The sequence below is a fragment of the Ischnura elegans genome, chromosome 4 (assembly GCF_921293095.1).
Source record: "Ischnura elegans chromosome 4, ioIscEleg1.1, whole genome shotgun sequence".
NCBI classification, from domain to species: Eukaryota; Metazoa; Arthropoda; class Insecta; order Odonata; family Coenagrionidae; genus Ischnura; species Ischnura elegans.
Genome location: NC_060249.1, coordinates 80,986,975 through 81,013,167, shown reverse-complemented (window position 1 = coordinate 81,013,167; position 26,193 = coordinate 80,986,975). Strand labels below are relative to the sequence as shown.

Below are 26,193 nucleotides of genomic sequence, written 5' to 3'. Positions count from 1 at the left end.
TCCAATATGCAAATTTTTTAGGAGGATATGATCTAAGGTTTCATTAGATTTATACCTTTGACTTTGGCCAACAACACAGCACTCTGCCCAGCAGGCCACCTTGTCAGTCCACAATACAATGAAAACTATAAAGTAAACCAGAAAACCATCTCTAAAGATGCACGTAAGTGCTAGGGAAATGGTTTGTCTCACGGCTTAAGTATGGTAGAGTAGGTTCAGGTGCATTTTATAATACCTCCTTGGTCAGGTGTAGTTTTCTTCTCGAAAGTGGTCTCCCGTTGAGTAGCTTTCGGAATCTACGCCAGCTTTGGAGAGTATAAGACATATTATTATTCGTTTCTCGACCACTATAAAGACACGTGCTGGATGGGAAGAAAGTCAACGAAATGGAAGGACGGTTTCCTTGCATTTGCGGGCGAAGCTTTGGGGCGGAGGTAAATAATAGCCCTCGAGTGGCTTGCACTCGGCACGCGTGTAGAGTAAGTTGCGTGGACGGCACGTGCGCGGAGGGCTGAGTGTGTTTTGAGCGTCCGGAGCGAACCTTCCCGCTTTCCGCTGCGCTAGATCTGCCAATCTCTCCATTGAAATGCATTTGGTCTCTTCTGAATCTATTCTTGGATTTCTTACCGGCAAGAAATACACACACGATTGTTCACGTGATGTTCTTCTGCTCTTGGTCTTCTCTTTGGTTGGTAAATTCGAAGTTACCTATATCGTGAGTAATGTTTGCCCAAGGGCATTTGTAGCTTATCAATTCTTCTCACAGGGGAAGACCACGTACCTTGCAACTCCTTCTTCAATGCTATTTTTTTACGTCATTCGGAATGCCGAAAACTTCTCGGAATGGGTAGTGATTTCATTGAATGGGCATTAGTTTGGCTGTAATTAATTATTTTTCACGCGGTTTGTTAAACATTTCTTACATTACTTAAATATATCGTGTCTCTCTCCACGAGGTGTGTTCGTGCGGTGGTTAGCGTTGTTAACTCTCAATGCGGAGAGCAGGACTTGCAGTTCCGTCGCGGCGGTGTATTTTTTCGCCTTCTATTTGGTCTATTTAATAAATATGTCTAAGTTCCACCAATTGAAGCCTGATTCTTTTGAACTTATTCTATTTGATCATTTTTGCCCGGTTTCAATTTAGTTTCAATTGAAGCAAGCTTAAGCAGGGGGAGAAATTTTTTTCTCGCAATAGCTTTTAAATATTTAAGAATTATTATTCAGATCGCGGAGATAGGAAGACTACACTAGAAAGGGTTGGTCCCCCTCAGGCACAATTCCTCCTCGGAACTTCGTTGGGGAAACAGGCCCGACGCAAATTTTGGAAAAAAACTTTTGACCTATACAAGTTTGACGCATACCATGCGAATTTCGACTATGAGAGTTTGTCGTGCACCCGGGAATGAATTCCAATTTGCCTTCTCTCGAGCTTATTTTGCGGTTCTGTTTATGGAAATACGTGCAGTTTTGAATCCGAGAAATAAATAGCTTTACCTGGCGATAAAAATGCACGTCGCAGGGCCGCCAAATCGGCGTGAATTTTGGTCTGTTTCGTTTTTGGGACATTTAAATAGAGAATTAAATTCACATTAAAAACATATGAAACCAACGACCGTACGCTTTGAAGTGTAAATTATTATGACGTGTATAATTTTTAGGTTAATACAGCACTTCTATTGAATTTCGACTCTTGAAAAATTGCTACTAAATACTATAAGGGTTGAAAGCACTTTCTTTACTACGGTGGTTGACAGGACTACATAGATGCATTGGGCAGGCATTGTTTTGTTAGAACCGTAAGATGCATAGAAAATACATGAGTAAAAAGTACTCGAGTACGTTTTGCTGGGAAATAAAATATAACCACTCACGACTCACCTATGTTGTTACATACATCAGTGAAATTATACTAAATACTTAATTCATAATTATGATAAAATCACTCGGTATTACGAACTAGTACCTCATGGTGGATGAATTGGAGGTGACAAGAAAATTATAAAAATTAAATCCATGGTGCAAAAAGTCACACGCTTCAATTTCTTACAGATACGAACATCTTAGTAATATCATTACCAAGTAAAATACATGAAAAGAAGCGCCAGAGATGCGGCGGCAAATAGACACACTTGAAGTGTGCTAAGGAGCGAGAAATCAAACTACGAGAGCAGTAATATTGTGCATGAATGGAAAGCCAAGCAGGGAGAAGAGAAGGATGAATTGAGAGTCGTAGAAATCCAATTGAGGGAACAGCGGCAGGTGGACCGCAAGGGTATCCTCGCCCACCTGTTTCGCGCTCTGGATTCACAAGTTATCTCCGTCTCCCTTCCGCGGATACAAACCTCTTCCGCTAACCCTCCGGACACCAAAAGCGACGTCTCGTTCGCGGTGAAGCCTTTTGCCCGTCCCCGCGTGAAGCACGGAAACAAAACAGGCGCGCCGTGCGCACCACCATTCCCGCTCGCGCCCGGAATGGAGCGGGCTGAGGAGGAGGGTGTGAGGGCGAATCGGTCCTCGGCCAGACACGGTGGCGACGGGAATCCCGACCAACTCTTTGAGTCCGCTCTCCCCACTCCCGACAAACGCTCTATTCTCCGCGGATGGTGCACCGTTTATCCCCGTCACCTCCTCACCATCTTGGGAAGGTTTTGGTTCGGACCAGGAATTCCACGTAGAGTGTAAAGCTCGTATTTCGGGATTTCCTTTTAGGCGATCGCGGGGGGAGTCGTCATCCGCACGCGTTGACCGTTGTGCGTGAGTGAAGGGTTTTCTCTTTAAAGGCGTGCTTTCCTCAAAGAGTTTGCTTCATTCATGGAGTCGGAGCATCGCGATTCAGAGGTTCAACTCGCTGAGGTCTTCGTTTTTGTTTTCTCTTCCCCGTTCGAACGACTTTATTCATTCGCATGGCGTGTGCCTCTGCTCCTCCTGTTCCCTTGTAAATGCACAACAGGGAATTGAACTAAGAGACTCCTTAGCTAATACGCTTGAGGTATTTTTGCGGAGCCAATGAATTACAAATTATCTTAACTGTGTGTCTTACTTAATTAACCGTATGGCCCTTGGTAAGTATGAGCAAAAAGAAATCAATTTTTTTTCTCAAGAAGCCAATGTTATTTCAGTTGGAGCCTAATGCTGTTGTGATACGTGAAAGCGGTAATGATTTTCGCTCTTATTCATTTCATTAGGAACAATATATCACAAGAAGTTGTTGCTGCGTGCAAACTTTTTGTGTTAAAAAAGTGAGCAAAATTATTTTTTACGATGGAAAGATGTCTAAACGTTCGTGAAACTCAGTGTTTGTGAGTTAAAGTGTCTGAGAATCATGTTATTGGTACTAAAATCGATCCTATTCGTGCACTGCTTTTCACATTGGTGACTTTGTTTGTAAACCTTGGCGAAATTTGGGTGTTTGAAATCAGTTCAAGGCTAAACTTAAATTCTTCCAACTTGAATCAGTCTAAATAATTGTTGAATAGAGAAATTTTTCAAAAATTAAAATTCTGCATAGAGTGAAAAGATGATGGTGACCATTGAGGCATGAGCCAATTAATATTACCATAATGATCGCGCTGGTTCCCCTCTTTTATACCGTGTTAAAAAATACATGAAAGAAAAGTGCTCCACGTTTCATTTCTTAATGTCACAATCTTATCGAAAACGGCATTTATTTCGCTTCATTTTGTTTCCTGTTTTCAATTTCCTCTGATCGCATTTATATGTTTTGGCTCTTATATTTATTTTGGTGTTTGTGTTCGCCGCAATTATGATATGATGAATGACTTAGGGTGATCGATATTTATTAATGCAATTTATTTTTCGTCTGCCACCTTTAATTTCGTATTATTCATGAAATCTATCTGTAAGTCAGCAGATCCCTTCTAAAGCCCGAGGAAATTTCATTGACCAAATCTTTATGAGCTTAAGCAAGCACTCCTAAGTATTCCATGAAGCATTTTGCAGTTATTTCATGTTTATTTTCCTTTACTGCATATTTCACCTTTCTGTAGGACCTAAAAGTTTTGTACCACATTCTTTCCTCCTTACATGCGGGAGCAGCTTTTTCATTCGTTAAAACGAGCTACTTTTGTTTCATTCAACGCAGACTTTTCTTATGGTGTGGAATCCAACCAGTCATTGGCATCATTCGTCACGGGTCAACCCCGAACGACCGCAGAAACCCCCTCTGCTTTTCACCCCGCAATTTGTCCTGCCCACACTGTACTCATCTAATGCTACTCCAGTCTTCCCAATAGGGCAGGAACGAGAGAGTTGCTAGCGAACGGAATACAGAGGGAGAAGCTGGGGGGTGAGAAAGAAGATGAAGCTTGAGGAGGGATGAGGGACGGCGGAAAAAGGAGAAAGACTTAAAGAGAGAAATACGATTCCGCCACCTGAATGAGAATACCTCTCCCTTCCTCACACTCCTCGATCGATCCCATTGATTCCTTTTACATTGCCCATTGAGGCCGGGCCTACCAACCCATCGACTCTTCGACACCGCATTGTTTTCCTGCTGCAAGAAAAATTCTGCCAAGGTCTTGTTTTCCCGGCGGATGGATGGGTCGAAGAAAAAACTGCTGCATCGGTCTTCTTTTTCCATCCTCCCGAGTCCCCCTTCCACTACATCCCTCCCTCTGTGGGTGGTTGTGGGCGGGAGGAACATCGAGGAATTGCCCCCATTAGAGCCTCTCTCATGGACCAGCTGCGAGCGATCTCCTCCTATCTCTTTGTATTCCAGTCGTATGTATGAGATCGTCACGACGAGAATTTTTCGTCTTTCATTTCGGATTCTGCTCTTCACTCCGCGCTCCCCACCACTGCTTCCCCGCGTGCGCTAAAGGCACATCTCCTCCTCATCTCTTTCCATCTTCTCTCCCTCTTTTTTTACGATTCTTGACTTATTTACTCATTCCTCTCCTTTCCTCGGGGACTCTCTTCCACCCCTTACTTCTTATCTCCCCCGTCCCTCTTTCCCATTCTTCGGCGGCCCATCTCTCCCGGCCATCCTCTTTAGTAGGGAGGAGGAGTGACGTAACAATGTGACCGCCTTTGTTTTTTGTCGTTGTTGTCCTTCCCGATTCCCGTTCGTGGGAACCGATTTCCTCCATTGCTTTCGGGGGGGGAGTCGCGTTTCTAAGGCTTCTGTTTCTTTTTTATGTGGGGATTGGCGGGGGTGGGGGTATATTCGGGTTCTTAATTTGGCACAAGCTGCGTTGGAGAATTTGGTGAGCTTTTTAAATACTTTTCGGGAGGAGAAAAAGGTGATTCTTTGGGGAAAATTTATTCCCTATCCTTATCTACTACGGCTCACGGCTATCTTTATATGCAGGGGTTACAAGAATTATATAATGCCGATTTATTTATGTGAGAATGAGATTTGCGTCTCTTAAAGTAGTAAGTAATATCATACCCTGGTGAGTGTAGGATTGTGTTGACATCTCTGTTCAGTCCCAGATCTTAGAGATTATGTTACTTTTCAGTTTTTCTTAGAATTTTCATTTTAAAGAAATTACCCTGAAAGATGATAGGTATTTCAAGTCGTTCAAAATTGTTACTTATTCTTGTGAAGGTCATTTGCTTGCCCTCTACAAAAAACATTTTCATTTCGAGCTTCTCTCGGTCATAGATCCTCCAAAGTTAGGGTGAATAATACATCAGGAAATTTTCAATGTTAAAATACGCAAGTGTCGTGTGCTTTGTGCTTAGTTAGGGTAGTAGATTTTCCATACCCTGGGAAATGAAGACTCTTGAAATTGACGTGTCAGGTCCCGCCTCGCCCGCAATTCATCTGAAATATAACTTAAAATAATATTATGTTTATATTTACATATTTCCAAAAAAAAGCATTTAAATGGCCCTTTACATCGGGAAGAGTAACAATTTAACAGTAGGCGTTTACGAACATCCGTGCCCTAAATTGAGAAAACCTAACCCGTCGGGACGCGAACCCGCGACGCTCGGTATAACAGCATGGGCAACTGCCCCCCAGAGGTAAAAATAAATTCAGGTCAAAACAAAAGTATGAAAATTTTTTCCTTTTGAAGAAAAATGATATTAGTAAATGACATGGAGATAAAATAAAAATCATTATTTTTCAAGCAAATAATTTTAAAAAACTAATAAATTGCAGTCATAATTTCCTTAAAATTTTGGTTTCATTAACATTTTCTGTGCAAAATAGCTACAACTTGAACGACCAAAGCTTATTTTGCCCCTCCCCCCCATTTTTGATTCTGGGTACGCCCATGTATGGCAGAGGAGTAATTTATCCCGCCGCCACACAGTGGGGCCAAACCCCACTTTAGACGGACAAAAGTCAAAAACTTTTGCTAACAACCCTAAAATATTCATATATATGTTTTAGAGACCGCATTAATGAAATCCAATATTAAGTTTTCAATATTTTCGATTTTTTTATTTTTTTCAATTTTATTACTTTTAGAATTTGAAAAGTAACTTGATTAGTTGTAAAAATAGATTATGTATAAAAATTTGAAATAATAAAAATAAAAAAGTTCACGTTAATAATCCTAATGGTCATAAAAAATCTGATATAAAATTTTCAAAATCATTTTGGCAATATGTTTGAAAAAACTTTCATGCTTAATAGAAAAATAAAGATTTGCTCTTAACTTTGCATGTACCATTTTCCAATACACAAAGAAAGAAAATACTGAATTGAAGAGGTATTTTTAACTTTCAAAAATAAAATGCAATAAAATATGGCTTATTGCGCGTAGAGAGTGAAAAAGTACTAAATTGGCATTCCGGAATCGAATAAGTACACCAAAGTTGAACGGAAATAACCTTTTTGAGCACTTCGTTCACGATAGGGTGGGAGCCTCGGGAATGGCCTCCCTACATTTCAAAAATCTCAGCTCTTGTGTAGAAAACTTCACCGCTTGTATCTATGAGTAGACAAAATATATAATGCATGCAAATTTCATTTAATACAAAATAATAATATCTTAATGGACACAGTTTATATTATAGTTTACCCGTTGCTATGCGGCCATTACGGCCGGATGGATATTGGAATATTTCGGCTTGTCATGCATAGCTAATCTTTTATCATAAAACTCTTTTTGCAACTCGATGGCAGTTGATTTCTTTTACATTATTTAGCTCATTCTTCAATTGATAATATATCTAAAAATACGTTACGATTCCGTCCGATTATATAACTTTTCTCTAATTAAATAAAACTTTTCATCGTGAATAATCAACGACGTTCCATTCATGATAATTAATTTATCCAGGGTTATTTTCTCCTAAATATAAATAGTAAAAGCAAATTTATATTTTCAATACTTATTCCAATTGATTGAAAGTTAAAAAAATAAAATCAAAGGGACCAGTGTACTGTAATCATAGTTTAAAATCGACCGACCATTTAGGCGTCTGCGACTCCGGGACCAGTGCTTCGCTTTTATCTCACTTTGACACTTATTTCTACGCGAAGGTGCACACATACCAACCCGTGAAATACACTGTTATGCAGTTCATACATCCTATTACCCAACCTAATATTTAAAAAACCCCATTTCAAACTTTCATTTTTGGACTTTTGTCCACTTAAAGTGGGGTTTGGCCCCACTGTGCGCCAGCCGGAATCGGTGATTCTGTTTCTACCAATTCAGATTCAAGAAAAAGATTATCACTGAAATTTGATGTTTGCAATAAATTATAATTTTTTATTATCGACGCTATAATCTGCAAAGTTTTCATGCAAATTGTCTTCAGAATTTTGTGATAAGATTTTATTTTTTTAATTTAAGTTATTTGCTATGAGTCAAATTTACTATAACTCAACTTATATTCCATGTGGCTGTTCGCATTTTTTTTATAGTTAGTTTTGATTCGCCATCCCATATGCTGAGCTGATCATTCTCCTGCAATGTTAACTACCATTTCAAAATGCAACGGGAATCTTCTCGAGGTATTACCTGGTGTCATGAGTGGTTCCTGAGGAAGCCATTTCTTTATGCATCTTTACCCTTAGGAATTCAAAGCCTTGTCAAGCGCTTTTGTAAAATTTCACTTAAACTAGCATGGAACTAACTTCATTCCGATTCGAAGCGTAATTTACTCAAAGGATCAAAGCCTTATTGCTATCTCGGGCAGCATGTTCAAATTGGCATGGACACGTTTTAACGAGATATTTCTTCCATAAATTATAAATATACTGACTTACTCGGAAAATGCTTACTCTGCTACTGGTTTCATTATATTAATTGTGTGACCTTTTTTTTTTGAATAACCTGAACAGCCATGGAATTTCATCGTGTCTCGAAAACAAAATGGCAAAAAACTGGAAAACTTATCTTTTCAGTAGTACTCACCTGGTGATATTTCCTCATCCGCTTGCACCTTGACATTTCTCCGATATTTGATCATCGCATTTCTAACATGTTCAAATTGGCATGGACACGTTTTAACGAGATATTTCTTCCATAAATTATAAATATACTGACTTACTCGGAAAATGCTTACTCTGCTACTATCTATCAGCTATCATTCAGATGGCGTTTCGGTAGTATTGAATGCATTTTTATTGTGATTTTACTTTTGGTAAGTTTTAAGGTTTATAATTCACTCTACTGTGTCTCAGTTGCAATGAATATTTTTTGAGGCATGCATTGTGACACTGCCTGAAAATTCTCAAAATCGTCCGGAAATTCTTTAAATAACTGGGAATTCCTGATTAATATTTTAGTGGTTCCTTTGAAAGATTTCAATAATTAACAGCTGTTTGCTATGCCAACCCTCTCTCTCACCAAAAACGGAGGCGGAAATACCGATAGAAGCGCATAGGAGACTCGAAACAGCTTGGCTCTCGTTTTGACTGACTCATCATCCCTCAGGTTAATTTTTCCCCGCTGAATCGTTGCCAGGTTTGCCTACCGTGGGTTTTCCTAGTAAACTCTACAGGGTTTACATGGAAAAATTCCCAATCATTCACGATCCATCGGGGAACGCGTCAGTATCGTATTTTTGCCTCTCTTTCTTTCCCAGCTCTTTCTTCCGTCGTTTCCAGCTTTTTCGCCTCCAGATGCGGTTGTCTGGGGCAAGCGCAAACTCCCGGAAAGGTCACTTTATTTCAATTAACAATGATTCAAGCTACTCCTCCGCCGCTTCTTCTCCGAGATCTGCGCTCCCTCTACTGGACTCTCTCGCTCTTAGGAAATAATACCCCATTTTCACGGCGCATCTGGAAACGTCACTCGCGTATTTCTCACGCCTCTGTCAATGATACGGAAAAAAGACACGAGGGATAAAGGCAGATTAGATGCCCTCTCTCTGCCGCCTTAAACCTTTTCTTGCATCTTCTCGGAAGGCCAATGAAATTTTAATCGAAATATCCTTGAGGAGGAAGATGAAAAACATTTTGCTCAAACAATTACTGGTCATTAGTCATCTGGAATGAAAAACGAATTAATTCACGACTCTCTCTCTCTGTATAAGTCTCTAAAAAAACGAGTTCTCGAGGGCATCGTTTCGACGTATTTGTAATTAGTATCAAAGGAGCGTGATGCCCATTAGCGGTGATGTTCCGTGTGTGAAAATTTAATCAAAGACTTTAATTTTATGTCGAGTGAAAAAGGTTTTTGAAGGTGCAGGTGAGCGACGGAACTTTTCGATTTTCTTTATTAATATTCCCTACTGCGATAACAACGCAATGGTTGCCAGAGTCGTGGTCGTGTGAGCTTTTTTTTTTTCGAAAAGCAAACACTTTCTCTGTGACCTTTTCTCTGGAATTTGCCGTTGAAAATGGATTATCACGATAGAATTTAATTGTTCAATAGCCAAAAGTAGTTCATTAGATTACTCACTCATTGATGCAACCTTATGGCTGATTTGGATTTGGATTGTTGACAGTGGAGATTACAAAGAGCAAACAAAAATGAATGTTAAGTTCTCACGTTCAGGGTAGGTGTCCGGCTTCTTTCACTGGACTTCCTCGGAAAGCGAGGATTTTCTGGGGGTATCATCCGCATGATTGTGTTCGCATCAATTTCTTCGTATTTTATAAAAAATAAAGATTCAGGTACAAGGGTGGAACCTTCGACTCTCCCTTCGAGGCTACCAAATACTCGGGCTTTTGAAATCTTGTAAATCTCAAATCGTCGCGTTTTTACGGGGCTGCATCAATCCATGTACAAATATTCGCTTTTCCTCTTGCCCCTGTGTCGACTTCACCTTGGTTAAAAAAAAGAATGGCAGGTAGAATGTTGGGCTCGATTTTGCAACGCTCTACACGTTGGAATAGGGTCAACGTCCGATCCCGCGCTGTGCATATCAATGCCAAAGTGTATTTCAGTTGGACACACGCCCACCTTCACGAAAGAGGGCAGGGAAGAAAGCGAAAAGGCTAGTGTGGTGTGTATGTCACCACTGCTTGGCGAGGTTCCGTCGGCATCCGTGCTCACCTGGTTGAGTGGAGTTCTCAGGTGTCTACGGGGCTAAGTGAGGAAATGAGATGTTTCAAAGAAGAGAAACATATTAGGTAGAGGAACAAGGAAAAATAGTATTATGAGAGTAGGAGAACTCGAAGCACGTGTCCTTCCGAATGGACTGGGGCAAACGCGTTTCGCCTGCAGGGCAATTGTTTGGGGAGCAAGGTTAGTAGTGCGGCCTCTCGGCTTGATAGCAACACTTCCATGTCACCGAGAGCTCTTAAGCTCTGACCTCCTCATGTTTATGTAACCAATGCAGGGGAAGAATATCAATGACATTTCAATGAGTAGTAGGACGCATCTTTTAAAAGCAATTCATGCCTCAAAAAATTCGATATGTATTCTAAGGCTATCCCGGAAATTCTGTGTAGGTATATACTGTTTTTTGGGCGCTACATTGGTTATTACAGCTAAGTAACACACAAAACATGGTGATTTAAGCTCTCGTTTTTCTGAGGTCCTTCTTTACTAAATCGTTCCAGCGTATTCGTGGTCTTCACGGTGGACTTGGGACTTTTACATTTGTTTTTTGCTTGTATTTTCTTCATATCCGTCCTATCCATCTAAGTCGTTTGCTGCTGATATTACCGGCAACACCTGATACTTTATACATTTCTCTCACTCTTTGTTATTTATTTCTTTTTAATTTATTCATTTATTTACTGTTCTTTGTTATACTCGTTTTATTCTCCACGTATTTCCCTATATAATAGGGCCGTATATTCTCCGCAGCAGTTTGTTATGAAACGTATGAGTTGTTTCTGTGTTCTTTTTGTGAACGATCATACTTCATAATCATATATTATCACTGGTTTGACAATTGTTTCATAGATACTAATATTTATTATTTGTGCAATGAGTTTGATTTTAAAAAGTTTTATATGGCTCCAGTAGGTTCTTTCAGTAGTTGCAAGTTACTTTCGATGATATTAGTTTTATTTTCTAATATTTATAATATCCTTTTTGCATTTTTTCCTTTTTTCTCTTGATAAACTCAATAGCCTTTCATTTGAAGAGAAAATTTCGCTGTCGACTTAATTTCGCTCTTTTTTACCGTGAGACTTCAGCCTTGCTTATATATGATTGTTTATGGGAAAATTTGCTCGGCTGTCGGAGGAAATTGTGGCCTGGATGATGAAGGACGTGGTTCCCTTGAGGGAATTAACCCGATGAGAGGGGGTCAGTTTTCTCTCTTTCTCTCTCCATTTCACGCTTATACTGTATAATCAGCTGCAAAGACGCGGGTAAAGTGACAGCGAAGGGAGGAAAATAGTCGGCATTGTCTGAGATGTGGACGGTTGGGTTTCTGTGACACTTAGCCATATTGAACTTATCAAGAATCCCTCGAGGAATACGATATTGTTTCGAGAAAGCTGATGGAAAAAGGGCTTTCCCAGTATTCATGCTTTGATTTGTTATTAGTATCCACAGATTTATCGTAGCTTGTAGATATTATAAATTTGTACATAGAAAAATTATCGTTGAGTACGTATGCGAGTATCGTTGAGACGATGAAACAAGTGCTTAAAAGTATTGTAATAATTCTGTGGAATCACATTATCACTGAAAACTAGTTAAATTTAAAGTGTAAATTAATCCTGTGAGCCAATGGAACTTAGTGTAATTGATACCTTTTGATTTGCTTTACTTTTACCTTCCCGCGTCTTACATAGGAGTTTGGAAATTTTGTTCGTCTCCAATTCTCTTTCATTTGCGTCATGGCATGCGTCATCTTTTGCTTTCAACTGGAAACCTCTGGTGTTGGCGCCTTCGAGTCCCTCATCACCTCATGACAGATGCGGTTCAATTGGCATGATTTATAATTCTCAAGTCCGATATAAGTTGGACATTATTATTCAACTTAAGCATTTCTGCGACTTTAGACCATTTTTACAATATACGTGTGGAAGATGATTACCTTCTGTTTTTGTTGCATTTCTGAACTTTAAATTTGAAGTTTAACTGGTGTATTAATGTTGAACATTTTTCCTATGTTGTTTTCTAATCATATCATGTCTTTTTACGACTTTCAGTGTCTGTTAGGTTCGTATTTTAGTGTATTTCATAGTTAGGTACGCAGTGTGTTAATTTTCTATTTCTCTTAAGACATATGAGTACGTGTTGAGAATAATCGACCCTATCTAAATTTCTCTTCTGGCTACACCGCAGGGGTTCACATTATCTATTTCCATTGTGACGAGTTATCTTGAGACTTATCTGTTATTTTTTTGCTTTTGCTTGTGCAAGCAAAAATTAATATAGGTGGTGGTGCTGGATTCTCATCCTAATGGCCTGGGTTCAAATTGATAATGTATGTAATATTTTTTACTCACTTGCTGATTACTTTTAGTACAAAAAATTCGGAGCTTCAGGCAGCCTCAAAAGTACATGCACCTGTATGGAGACAGCTTTCCGTAATTAAATTTATTTATTTCAATACCACCGAAAACAGCTCTACATGCTCTTTTACATCGGGGTTATTGACATGTTAACAACTTATCGTACACAAACAACCATGCCCTGGATAGGGATAACTTACCCAGGCGGGACTCGAACCCGCGAGTTTCCGGTTTGGCAGGTGAGGACTTTACCACGCCGCCACCGAGGCCAGCAAAATATACGGATACAGGAATTTCCATAAAACACAGGAAATTTCTGAACATACCTATATAAAGTTACGTCATACGAGTTATTATAAGGTACTCCCCGACAGACCAGCACATACCTAGACCCTACTGGGGCTTCATATCACGTTATTCGGAAAGATACGGGACACTTGTTTCTATTGTAAAATAATGTGGACGAATGTATAGTATCGGAGATTCTTGGAAAGTCCAGTAATGTGATCATTCCATTTCAATTATTTGCCAATAATAATTCCCAAACGTTTTGTACAATCAACTTGATCAATCTTTATGAAACTAAAATTATGGCTGAGGTAGAGCTTTTTCAGACTGCTCGATCCGTATTCCAGAGCATTGTTAAGGGTACTTTACGTATACCACTCCGTCCCTCCGACAGGACTTTAAGAGGCCTTTCTTTTAGTGAAGATTAATTCCGACACCGGGTTTCTCTTCACCCTTCCTTCCCCACCCTTAGCTATGTCGCCAATGACCTTGGCTGTCGGTCGCCTACTCCTAATACCATTCTATTCCATAAAAATTTATTCTTGACATGAGATTTAAATTTGATAAATATTTAATAGATGAAGCAAAATTCTTCGATGCATTCCACCTACATTCTCCCTAATTTTCGAGTTCCATTGACTGAAAGCTGGCGCTCGAATTCGATGACCTGAAGTTGTTTAATCCCAAAAGAAGGAGGGATTTGACGTAAAGTAAATGCGAAATAAATCATTTTGTTTTCGAATGACAGTTATTGGTGCTGTAGAATTTCATCCTATTCTCGGCTTAAGTGACTGATACGCCGTACAATGGCGTTCCTTCATAGTACATTAGTACATGAGCGCTAAAGCTGGCTGTGCAGTAATCAAAATCTGAGGCCTACTTTACAAATTCTAACTTCGGGATTATTATGGGGAATGGATACAAGTTAGGAAATAAAATAATGTAAGATAAATTCAGAGGAGAGGTTTCAATCTGCTTCTGTCGGTCTACTTCAACGAAGAAGCCAGCTGCAATGCCGGCGAAACTGTCGCCTACGAAGTTTGGCGGTCGCAGTACATATCCCGTGAATTTCTCCGCGAAATCTTTACCCAACCGCGAAATCCAAAATAAGAACGTAAGATAGATTTTACTAGCACCGTAATACTTTTTTTTATTTTGGGTATTAAAATTAAAGGAGAGAACATTTTTGATCGAAATTAACAACAGGGAAACACCCGCTATCGTCGGAATCAGAGCCATCAGGCCTTCACCATATCTCGGATTTTGTCGTTTCAATCTCGGTCGTATATGCAGAAGTCGATTATCCCCCTTGTTCATATTTAATCGTGAGGCATTCCGAACAGCAGGTGGGCTTTCTGAAGCAACGGGAGAATGCGCGTATTCTGCCGTTCGGATGAACTTGAGATCAAGGTTGCCTTTGTGGAAAGCAGAAGAAGCGAGAGAGGAGCCGTGAACTACGTCATTGGGAGGGCAAACATCGGCCATGAAGGAGAAGGGAGGAGCAATAAGTAAGAGAGGTAGCACACTACTGAAGGCGGCCGGCCAGCTCTGCCATCTCTTACCAAGGAAACAAAACTCCATCCTTGCAACTCTTCCCATCGCTTCACTTTTCGCCTTCTTCATTTATATCTCTGATCTTTTATGCCATTATACTCCGAGGATAGACAACCGACGGTTGTAATGAGGAGCAAATTGAGATGCGCTCACTAATTGAAAGCTTATTAGAGCACTCGATAAAATGCATGAGAATTTTAGTACTGATGGCACAAATTTTTTAAGTTGTCTTAAAAAACAAAACATGTATGAAATTATTAAGTCTTGAACGTTATGAAATAAATTTTATGCTCCTTTTTAGTGGCTTAATTGAAAATTTCCTTTGATTTCAGTTTGTATAAAGAGAACCTTTTTCGACAAAGAGGAGAGGGGTTAAAAAAATGTAAATAACTAAATTTTTCTAGTTTTTGCTCTAGTTTAGCGTCATAAAATGCTGATAATTATTCTTTTCTGCCATTAGCATGTACACATGCCTTTCTTGGAAGCTAAAAGACTTCTCTTCTTCGTAAAGAAAATGAGCAACAAAAGGAAGTTAGCGTAAAATTTCACTCCCGCACTTGCGGTTTTCTTGCTCCAAAATAGCTCGGAATCCTTCGAGATAATAATACCCGCGGGACGAATTTAAGACGAATTTTTATTTCTCCAGCTCACCACTACCAAGAAAAAAATCCCTCTTTCTCAGCCCAGTTTTTTCTTTGAGTGACGTCACTAAATCCTTGGCAGAAAATTTTTTAAAAGTCGCTGACTAAGCGACTAAGTTAGGCATTGGAATTCCAGAAATGGGCCGGGTGAAGCAATTTTGCAGGAAAGGGAAGAGCCTAATTACTCGGGTGATTTTCACTTCCTCACGCTCTCAAACATATTTAACCCCACCTCATAGTCTCCTCAAACTCCGCGCTCTTGCATGGACTGTGGTTTTATTTCCTCAACGCTCGTAGAATTTTTTTGCCTTCGAACACCGTGCTCCATTTTCGTGTTCTGTAGATTGTCTAAATCTTATCGCAGACCGCCCAAATCCTATTCTGGATGAATAATTCCCGCTTGTTTCCTACCTATTACACTTTGTTGAGAGGTTACTTTTATTCATTCAATTTTTTTACAAATTCCCCGTAAACAGTATATAGTCCTTGACCACAGAGGATTAACAAAGCACGATATCCATATCCTTGATGGGGACCATCTATCCAGTCGGGATTCGAACCCGCGACCTACGGCTTGGCAGGCGAAAATTTAACCTCTCCGCCATCGAGGCCAGCAGGCCTGTTAACACGATGTATTGATACGAACGAGTTGATGTCTGATTACATGCACGATTTTGGTGGACCGGGATAGAACATGTACGAGTGCATGAATTAAATAATAAAATTAAAACAGGTTCTGTCGTTAATTCATGCATTCGCACCATTTGAGTTATTACACGATTCATTTTGGCATTCATTCTTGCATTTATAAATTTAGATATTAACTTGAACGAGCTAAGGTACCGTGTAAATAGGCCTTAACGGACAGAGAAGCCGAGGTTGCGAGTTCTCTTTTCCCGCTGGGCAAAAATATATTCAGCTTACAGCTTGTCCTGTGATTGATAGCTTTGTGAAACTGATCTTGACATAGTCTCTATATTTTGAAGGCTAGGTAGCATAGTATTCCCTAATAACCGTAGACTTTTTGAGCTCTAGGTAAAATAAAATCCGAAGCCTGAATTCCAGTTTTTGAAAAGCAGCTTTAACAAAATAATTATACGTACTGAATTATTCAAACGATCCAGCATTAAGCTTAGTCCAAGACTCAATAAATCCTAGGCTGCGAAATCAATTGTTCTTAATGGTACCTATTTGTCTATTGTGTCAATGGTATGTACAATACGTAAGTTATTTATGTCGTTACCGTCGTTTCAAAAATATTTATCGGCCAACTTATCTTCATACCTGTGAATCCGTTCCCATTTATCATTCTTCAATTGGTGTCCATTTAATTATGGCAGAATCTATTGTTTCTACGAGTGGAGAACAATTTTCTTTCGAAAACTGTATGTGGAACTGTGGGATTAGATTGAATGACATAAAAGCTGAATTAAAAAATCCTGGATTCCTTTTTTGCATTGGTTAAGGATTGAACCATGTTACTCCTGCGTAATTCCCTCTGTGATATTTTATTAGAGTGCAATTAGACTTATACACAGGAATGATGTAGCCTGCAATGAAATATATCTGTTTGATATTTTTTGCTGTCAATGAGGTCATACCCAGATTCGAAAAAAATAAAAAGTTTGAATTATGGCTGATAAACTAGTGTGATGAATGAAAATTTCTAAGGAGCAACGATCTTTAACTACATCTTCCTTGCGCTTCGTAAGTAAAATGAATCTCGGACTTATATTTTTCGTAAATCGATTTTTTTTTAATCTTTCAGTTCATTGACCATGTACAGCGAGTAAGTTCTGCAGCTGTGATTTAACTTCATGAAATTGAAGTATTAATTGAAAATTGGTTTAAATGAAATAGCAACTTTTGTTTTCCTTTTTGAACGCGTTTGATCACTGAATTTATGTCGTATGATTTGTTATATTTTATTCTAATTTTTGCGGTGTAAGTGATTTTTTCAAAAACATTTTTTTTTCAATATTCTAGGTGGTTAGGCCAGTCATATCAAAAGCCAAATCAATTCTTTGGCCTGCAATTTATGGATTTTACGGCTCGCGAGATGAAATGGTGAAAAAGTTCACAACTACTGATGAAAATATTAATCTCCTTCGATAACTGGCTTCTGATCTTGATGAATGCTGACATCTTCAGGAACTCCATATCACATTGGTGAGTGCTATTTTTTATTTTTCTATATTTTTAAGTCACACTAGACCGCCATTGATGATCTTTTCAAGATAATCCTCTACCTCTCGATCTCTCTGCTTAGGCCTCACTTCCTTGGATTGCTACACTTATGGTATTTTTTCTGTATTGATTTGCAGTTTTTCACTTGTTGCGACTTTGATATTAAATTTTGTTTTCCAATCGTTGCACCCCCTAAAAAGTAAGCAAATATAGACCATCGAAACAAGAGAATTATATGTTGGAGGTATCATATTCGCACAACATCTGTGCGACAATCTGATGCCAGTTTCCCTTTTAACTAGGTATATTTTGTGACAATTTGGATAGGACAGGTCTGCTAGGCATGGTTTCCTATTTATATTCCATTCGTGTTTCTCGCGTGAAAGTACGACCTGCATAACCTTTCATCCGGCTCCAACGCATTGATATATCTAGAATTGTCCACCCTTTAGCAATTCGCATAATTCTTTACGGTCCCTCTTTAGTTGTTCTTGGAATTTACATGCCTTTCCACTGCGACGAGTTCAGTGACCAAAGAAGACGGAAATTTTCTACCCGGGATTGAATCAAGGACCCTCCTCGCTCGAGATAATCGCTGCACTGCGACAACTAGCGGTAAACAAAGTATTCTAAAATAGATTTACTTAAATGATAAATTAAAAATGGCCACTTAAATTAAAAAAAGAAAAATATCTTAAAAAGGGCAAAACAAAACTTCCTGAAAACGGCAGTGGAATGTTCTTCATATTGTCTTTATATTGCATCGTTCTTCCATAATTTTGAATAAAAACTATTTTCGGCCGTATATAAATTGAAGTTAATTATTGAATTTTTTCAATTATTTAAATGTGTTTTTTCGAGATTTTGTTTTATTGCTTACCGTAATGATGCTAAGACCGGACTGATGATATCGCTGATTTTTTATGATCATTCAACCCCAGTACTTACTTAAATTGGGTACAGACCGTGCCTTATCAGAATCTTCGTCCTATCTCATATCAAAGGCAGGCGCTACGGGGCCTACACTGGGGTTAACGCGCGGTACTCGCACCCAGTCATTGTCGTCGCCCGCGTCGGTGGGCGTGGATGCGGGGGGTGTGAGGATTTTTGCCAGCCCGGCGGCGGTGGCGTAGGTGCGGGCGGGACCGCGATTGGTTACGGCCGTCTGCTAGCGTGCCCGCGGCCGGCGCGGGTGGGTGTCACCCCGGGGTGGCATGAATAGAGAAGGGAGGAGCCCAGAGGAAGAGCTCAATGAAAAGGGACGGCCGCGCTTATTTCCAAAGGGATCATCGGCGGCGTCCGCCCCCACGCATCGCACCCCCGTCTCTCTCGGGGAGGAGGGGTGGGATCGCCGTCATCTTGAAGTCGCCGCATTGGGAGTGGGTTGGAGTTGCGCAGTGGGCTCTGATTACGGAATGGTGGGGATGAATGGGGGTGGGGAAGCGTCTGTGGGGGTTGAGGAAGGCGTGGCATACCAAAGGGTAAAGGCGGTCAGTTCCGCGCCGTAGGACTAAGAGATGAATTCATTTACACCGCTACACGTTAAATTTGAATGCTTGATTTTTTAGTCTGCCGAAATACTGTTTAAATCGTCGGGCGACATTAGTAAAGGCATTGAAATCACAATATTTGTGTTGGAGACACACGCGGTGCTGAAATTGTTGAACTTTCGTTATATAAGTTCACATTTGTAGGCTGCATTTTCCGCGTTTCACCGCATCGAGGTTGTGTTGGAGACAACAGTTTCTCCTGAATTCCAGCAGGCGTCTTCAGGCCGAAGACGACCTGAAGACGCGTGCTGGAATGCAGGAGAAGCTGTTGTCTCTAACGCAACCACGACGCGGTGAAACCCGGAAAATGTAGCCCAAATTACCACCGCACCGCTGAAGCCTTAGCACCTAGTTCATATTTTTATATCACTCAGTGCTTCAACCCTAGGGTTTGAATTGGATAAGTGATGGTATAGAAAATTCTGCACTTAAGTTTGGGCGGGTGAATAGGTAGGGATGCAAATTCCTCTACCTGGCCCTTATTACGAGGGTTGTAATTCTGTATCTATCTCAAACATTACGGTAAATGATTTGTGTAAGGCGATTTTCCGAGTGAAATGTGTAATTCAAAGCTGACAATTAATTATGTAGTGGAGTCACGATTATTTCGAACGAATTTTTCAACCTTTAGTTTTAATTTTCAATTATTTATTTAATTCACTATTTAAAATTATTCTGTCCATACCTTGAGCAACGTGGCAATTCTCAGTTATAGAAAAGTGGCGGTTAATTTTCGTCAGCTATCATCTAAGTTTTAATTTGGATTATTTTGATCTCAAGACATCAACATTGTACGTTATATTTTATTGAAGCATCGATGTTGTGATTATTATTTGGTTTCATCGATGGTCGCCTCGATTCGTATATCATATGATGTGCGATTTATATCTGAGTGTAGTATTTTTGTACTGATTATAAAATCGAATACGATATTGTTCGTTGTGGAATCTGGTCGTATTGAGTTATAAATTTTCTCTTGACATTTTATAATTTCCGGTATTGAAGAAGATACGTTATGCTTGCTATGGTCCTTCCTCCCGCCGGTATTTTATTTCGTTACAGTTACAGTTTTCCAGCCTCTTGCTATGAAATAATATATGAATATGAAAATATGTCAACGAACATAGTCATTGTTCATAGTTTAGCGTAGACGTTTCCACATAGTTTTGCCGAATTTTCCCGTGTTAAGAGGAGGGAAATTTTGGATTAACCTTCGTAACAGTTTGATTCTTTGGAAGAGAAGATTGCACAAATTCTAAAGGAGAAAAATAAAACCTGGCGCTCGATTTTGGAGGCCCTTTGGGCAGAGAGAATTGGAGCGAGGCGGAGGAGATTCTTGGCATTCCTTGTTGTTCGGTTGTCTTTCTTTTGGAAATGGAATTCACCAGAGGATAGACAGATAGAAAGAGAGCGCGCGCACGTGGGTCGCAGGGGATTCCCGTGGCGATCGGTCCGTTAGGAGATGACCGAGTGGATTCGTGGCGAGGAATAAACCGCTCCTCCCGTCTTTTCTGGAGACGGCTAGGAGGGACGGGTGCACAGACTTCCTCCAGACCCGGCGGCGCCGCGCCGGCTGAGAGCTTGGACAACTCGCGACGATGGCTCACCGAGTGCTGCGAGGGCGTCGGTTGTTGGAGAGACGATGTTTAAAGAGGCACATTACCTCGGCGGAAAATATTCACGTGAGAAAAATAACCATTATTGGCCGATAGATTTTAATGGATGGCATGGATGGATTGGCCATTTTGAAATGAAACCGCCATAGAGAACTGCAAAATAATAGAAATTAATAGTATAGATTATCTGTATTAACGCGTTTAATGAGTTATTTCACAAACACCGTGGTAGAATCAGTGGAAAAACTCGAAACATTTGTTAAGATTTTCCATAACATAGCTTTTATTATTCCTAGAGTCGAAGCAATATTTGAATACGTGTAAAAATGAGGAAAATGTTTTAAACATTTATTTTCCCTGATTGTGAACCCTGAAATATGCAATGTCTCGTAGGTAAGCATAAAATCACCTTAATTGTAATATACTAACAAATTAAAGTGCCCTATAGCAATTTCAGGAAATGCAATTTTGATGGTCAGCAGAGACACGTTTTCGCGTGATAGTGATCTCCTTAGGGATGTTTTGCTGTGACTGAACGACTAAAAACAAATAATTTGATCATATTTTACTAAAATGTTTTGATTTCATAGGAAATTGCTGTCAAGGGGGAAAATAATGATTCCCTCGTAGTATGCTACAAATTAGATACTTAAAACATTTGGTCAAATATTTTCAATTAAAAAAATTGATCAATAATTTTGAATCGAAAGTTTTTCAAGCTTTGTGTGACCACCATAACGCAATTTATAAGATACTTATGTGATGTGACTTCAATGATCTGCACCATTTTTTCTTAATCGCTTAAAAAACTAACATGATGACGATCCTATGTTAGCGAAATCTGCCTGTACTGTAGCTGTTATCCAAGTATATCCTATTAGACTAGTATCGTCGGAAGAGCTTATGCGAAAAATCTGTTTTTTTAACAATCATTTCAGAAATGTAGCGTGGAAAGGAAAATTTATACTCAATCGTGGAAGTAGTAGTAGAAGAGAATAATTTGAAGTTTTCATGATAATTTCTTCTCCTTCGTTCCTCGGCGGAAACTCTTCGATGGGTTGCCTCGGTAGACCAGGAATTATGAAATCACTTCCGACTAGATCCGCAGTTCGTCCCACGCGCCAGGACTTCGAAAATGTTTGTGAAGTGTAGCGAGACGATAAAAGGGTATTTCGAGCCCAAAAAGAGGAAAACAAACCATGAAATAAACACTGTGACAAGGGACGTTGGTCGAGAAAACGATGGAAACGGTGGGGAAGGGACGGTAATCCGTAACGGGGAATTGATTTAGTTCCGTGAATTCGTTCCCGCTGTCGAGTGAATTCTCATCCCCCTCCCTCCCTTCCCCCCGCTGCTTTATTCCCCTCGATTTCTTTCTCCCAGCGGGGTTGCTGAAGGAAGGGGGTTGAAGTGTGGGCTCTCTTCGCTCTCCTTCCATGCTCCGAAATTCCCTCCTCTCCTCCAAGGACCCCTGTCAAAGTGGGAGCCACCCACGGCTGGAACGTCGGCCAAGCAAGCGGCGAGGGAGGAAGCGGGGTAGAAGTCAGCGCGGTGGGAGGGGGATATGATGTAGGAGCCCTTGGGACGGCCCGCACAGGTGTTATATTCGGCCTGGAGGGAGGGGAAATGTAGGGAGGGTGGAGTTGAGGAGGGGGGGGGTCAATGCCGAGAGAGAAGGCGTGGCATATACCCTAAGTCTTTCGGTTCGGAGGGTTTAATGTCGTGGATGGGGATTATAAGAGGGGGAGAGATTTTTGGGAAGCCGTGATTGAGGATTGGAAGGCATTGTAGGAAATAGGGATGGAATGGGGGGTGGTAAAAGTGTGCTCTAGTGTGTCCCTTTCTGTTAAGTGTGTTGGCATGCTAGTCCTTCCTTTCACCACGATAGGCTTTGTTGTTGTTATCGTAGTCATTCATGCCAGAAATCAAAATATTGGGGAAGATTGGAGGAAGATTTTCCGGCAGTTGGTTCTTCGGCTCTCTTTGAAATTCGATCTTGGTTGATATTTGATCTTCCGAACTACATGCTTTTTAAACCTAGAATGGAGTCTTTTTATTTTGATAACCTTAAATGAAATCTTTGTAGAGAAAATTTCCATTTGGAACTTAATAATATGACGAATAATTCGATCTGTATTTAAGCCTCCTTTGACAAAATGCTCCGTCCTATATTATGGTTATCTAAAGATGCGGAAAATTTTCAATTTATATACTTATTGTAATACGCTTAAGCTTCTTCTTCGATATACCCGTCTCTATTTATCTTCTTATTAGCCAAAGGTCGTATTTAATGGCAGTGGCATAAGAATAAACTGTTATATCAATTTGTTGATAAGCATCCAGTTCAAATTTGTTTTAGGTTTTATGTCTCATTAAGAATAGGAATAGAGCGCTAGAGCAACTTATTATTAAATACATGAAAATTAATTACCAGCATCACTTTGAACTGACATTGATGATGATGGCGGGAAGTAGGTGTTAATTTTTAAATCTGGAATTAATTGTAAGTATCCTACCAATCGCAGATCCTTCCACAAGGCTTGATGAAAGCGATAAATTTCTCAGATAAAAATAAAGCTTTGTCTTCGCCGAAAAAATTTCAATCAAGAATTTTGATTGTAATTGCTAAGGTATACATTAAAATATTCTGTGGGATGCTTGAAGTTTAAAATTTATCCGTATAAAGAAGGGATGAACAAAAAATATATATTTTGGTGCAACAGTCGAAGTTTTTACTCTGGAGCGGAAGAAAATAATGTATCTTCGTATGATGCGCCACCGATCATTAAGCGTCCTCGGGTTTCAGGTGGATTCATAAATTGCAGATGAAAAATTTCCTCTGGAATCTGGCGATGGGAGCCAGCTGAGGGGGTGGGGGTAGGCTCGAGAATATTGGGGTAGAGGTATAAAGAGAGGGAGAGGCTTGAGTGAGGTGGGGGAGTGGCCGCTCACAGTGTTTTATAGGCTGTGGAGGGCGGAAGATTGGTAGGGGGAAAAGATAGCATTCCAGCGGTGGTACGTGAGGAGACTTCCGAGACGCCGATTGATTTCCGAAAAGCTGGAGAGAGAGAGAGAGAGAGCAGTTTAAGAAATGCGTGAGCTGTAACGACAATTAGTCAACGGGTCGAAGTGAAGGGTTGTTCCCTCGAGAAGGATAGGGTTCGCTCCTCTTCTGAGACGGTGCGATAGGAACGCTGACCACTGAATCGATTCGGGATTCGGGCGGAGTTTGAAGGCTCAACGGGGGCGGAAAGTAGGAGGAGGACCAAATATGTAGGCGCATCTCTTCGTAGGCAAAGTGTGGCAGGTTGGTATATTGAAGGGAAGGGCCGCTGATGGAATAGTGAAGGAACGCTTCGGTATAGAGGATGGGAGCCGAAATGGATGGGAGGCGGGGACGAATTTTGATGGCGATGGGGATGAGAGTGGTTGAGTTTGGCTACCGAGGATGGGAATTATATTCAGGGGGTGTGGACACGTAAGTGAAATCGTGAATGTGCCCGCCGGTCACGATCCTCTGCCCCCGTCTCAAGCATTTCCCCTGCCTCGGGGTTTCCCACCAGTGTGCATCGGACGTAATGAACATGGTCACGTGAGAGGGCTCATAATTCTCGCTAAACTAGCCGTTCTTGTTTTACTTTTCCTTAAGTATTTATTGCTTAAACATACCCTAAAGTCCTGAAATGATCAGGAAAAGCAGATAAGGACCTCGTCAATAACCACCTTTATCTCAAATATGACAGTTTTACTCCAAAGAAAAAGTCGTGGTAAAATTTTCAAATATGAGAAGCTGTTGTAGTTGAAATGGAGATATGCCGTGAAGATAACAAGACTATTGCCTATGTTTAAAACAAATAATTTGTCAGGCAATCAGATCGGTCAATCGGGAGTGATGCGTCATCTCAATAGTAGACAGTTCAAATAATTTCTGTCAACCACTTATTTGTTTATGGGACGTACCTTAGTCATCATCACTGGTCCACCATCCTAAAATTGGTTGGATCCAGCTCTCCACTCAATCAGCTGACATCAGCTAATCTTTTCAAATTTTCTTATTTCTTTTCGTCCACATCTTTCTTTACTTGCTCCATATATTTTATTCCAGGTCTTCCTTTTTGTTCTTTTCGTGTGCTATGATAGGTCTTGATTGGCCATCACTCATTGGCCATTGGTCTCAAGATATGGGCGATTAGGTTTTTTGGCCTTCTTATCAAGGTATTCACGAGGCTTTTAAACTCTCCTACTCGTTTGAAGTCTTTGTAATCCAGTTTGAATTCCCGCCTATTCATCAAGTCGTTATTCCTTTATTTTCAGAGTAAGTCAAATTTGTGTTGGTTGAATTAGTCAAATTGTGTAACTGTCCCCACGTGTTCCGGTACCGTGGGCAAGCAGTCAGCTTTTGGTCGCCATGCAGAACGGTTGAATCTAAGAGTTCTCCTTTTTTGTCATAAATCATCAACCTGAATTATTATATTTTCAATGAACGTGATACGCCTGGTGCTGCGAAATATTGATCTTCGTACCCAACATGTATACTACTCATCTTAGGAATTCTTTCCCTTCCTACGTTTAATTTTTTGAAAACAGCAAGCCATATGAAGAGCGCAAAAGGGTTATAAAGAGTTATGTAAGCATTTACAATTACCACGCGCGGCTCTTTCGTTGTTACCTCACTGTTTTTTTAGTCGCCGCAAAGTCTAAAAGTCTAAAAGAGAAACCTATGGTGAAAAGACTTTGGTGTTATTGATTATGTGGGAAATGAGGATTTGGATTCGGGGTGCATATCATACGCCTCGTCATTATTATGGTCTTAGGGCGCTCGGCTGCTGATTCCAATGTCGATGTGTACCGATAGCCTTCCTCACTAAAACTCTCTTCCACCACAGTAAATTCACGCTATTCTTTGGGAAAACAACATTTTGCTGTGAAATGTTTCTCAAATGATCTCATTTTCGATGATATATTGAAAATACGGCGTTGGAGAACTTGCATGAAGTTTAATTCCTGTATTTTTTGTTTACTCTCGTGCTTCATTGAGAGCGAAAGCTTGACCAATGCATGAAAATTATATCTCTGTACGCGTGTGACGAAAGGGCACATGACATTCAAATTGGATTTTGAAAGTGTAAGGAATAATTCCAATTTTCCTTTATTGGAGCGAAATTAGTACAATAAATGCCCTCGGTTCCACCTGAAAGTAAAATTTTCTCTGATGGAGGAGAGTCGTTAAGCGTTGGCTCTTCGTTCAGCCTAGGTAGTTATACGCTGATACGCTAAACGCTTACATATACGCTTGGGTATGGTACACATACTTTTGGGAGCTTGAGATTTACGAGGCCATATAGTAGTAGACTTTCCAACTTAAGATTTTTGAAGGTTTCAATCGAATACATCGACTGACTCTGCAATGCCAATAGAACACCTGAATATTACACGTCTTGAATTTCCACAAAATAAGTTTTTTTGCGGATTTACAGTTATCTTTTTCTATGCAATTAAATACCACCTCTTCGCGTCCCATATCTCATTTCATTATTTCAAAACTTAATTATGAAAATTGA

At 40.1% G+C, this 26,193-nt stretch overlaps 1 long non-coding RNA gene across 1 annotated transcript in view; it reads left to right on the top strand.

The window, feature by feature from the left end:
- LOC124157717 overlaps positions 1-26,193 on the top strand; it is a 222,480-nt gene that overhangs the window by 132,817 nt on the left and 63,470 nt on the right. The window contains exon 3 of the long non-coding RNA XR_006864645.1: positions 17,266-17,448. This is a non-coding gene — a long non-coding RNA (uncharacterized LOC124157717). The remainder of the gene's footprint in view (positions 1-17,265; positions 17,449-26,193) is intronic.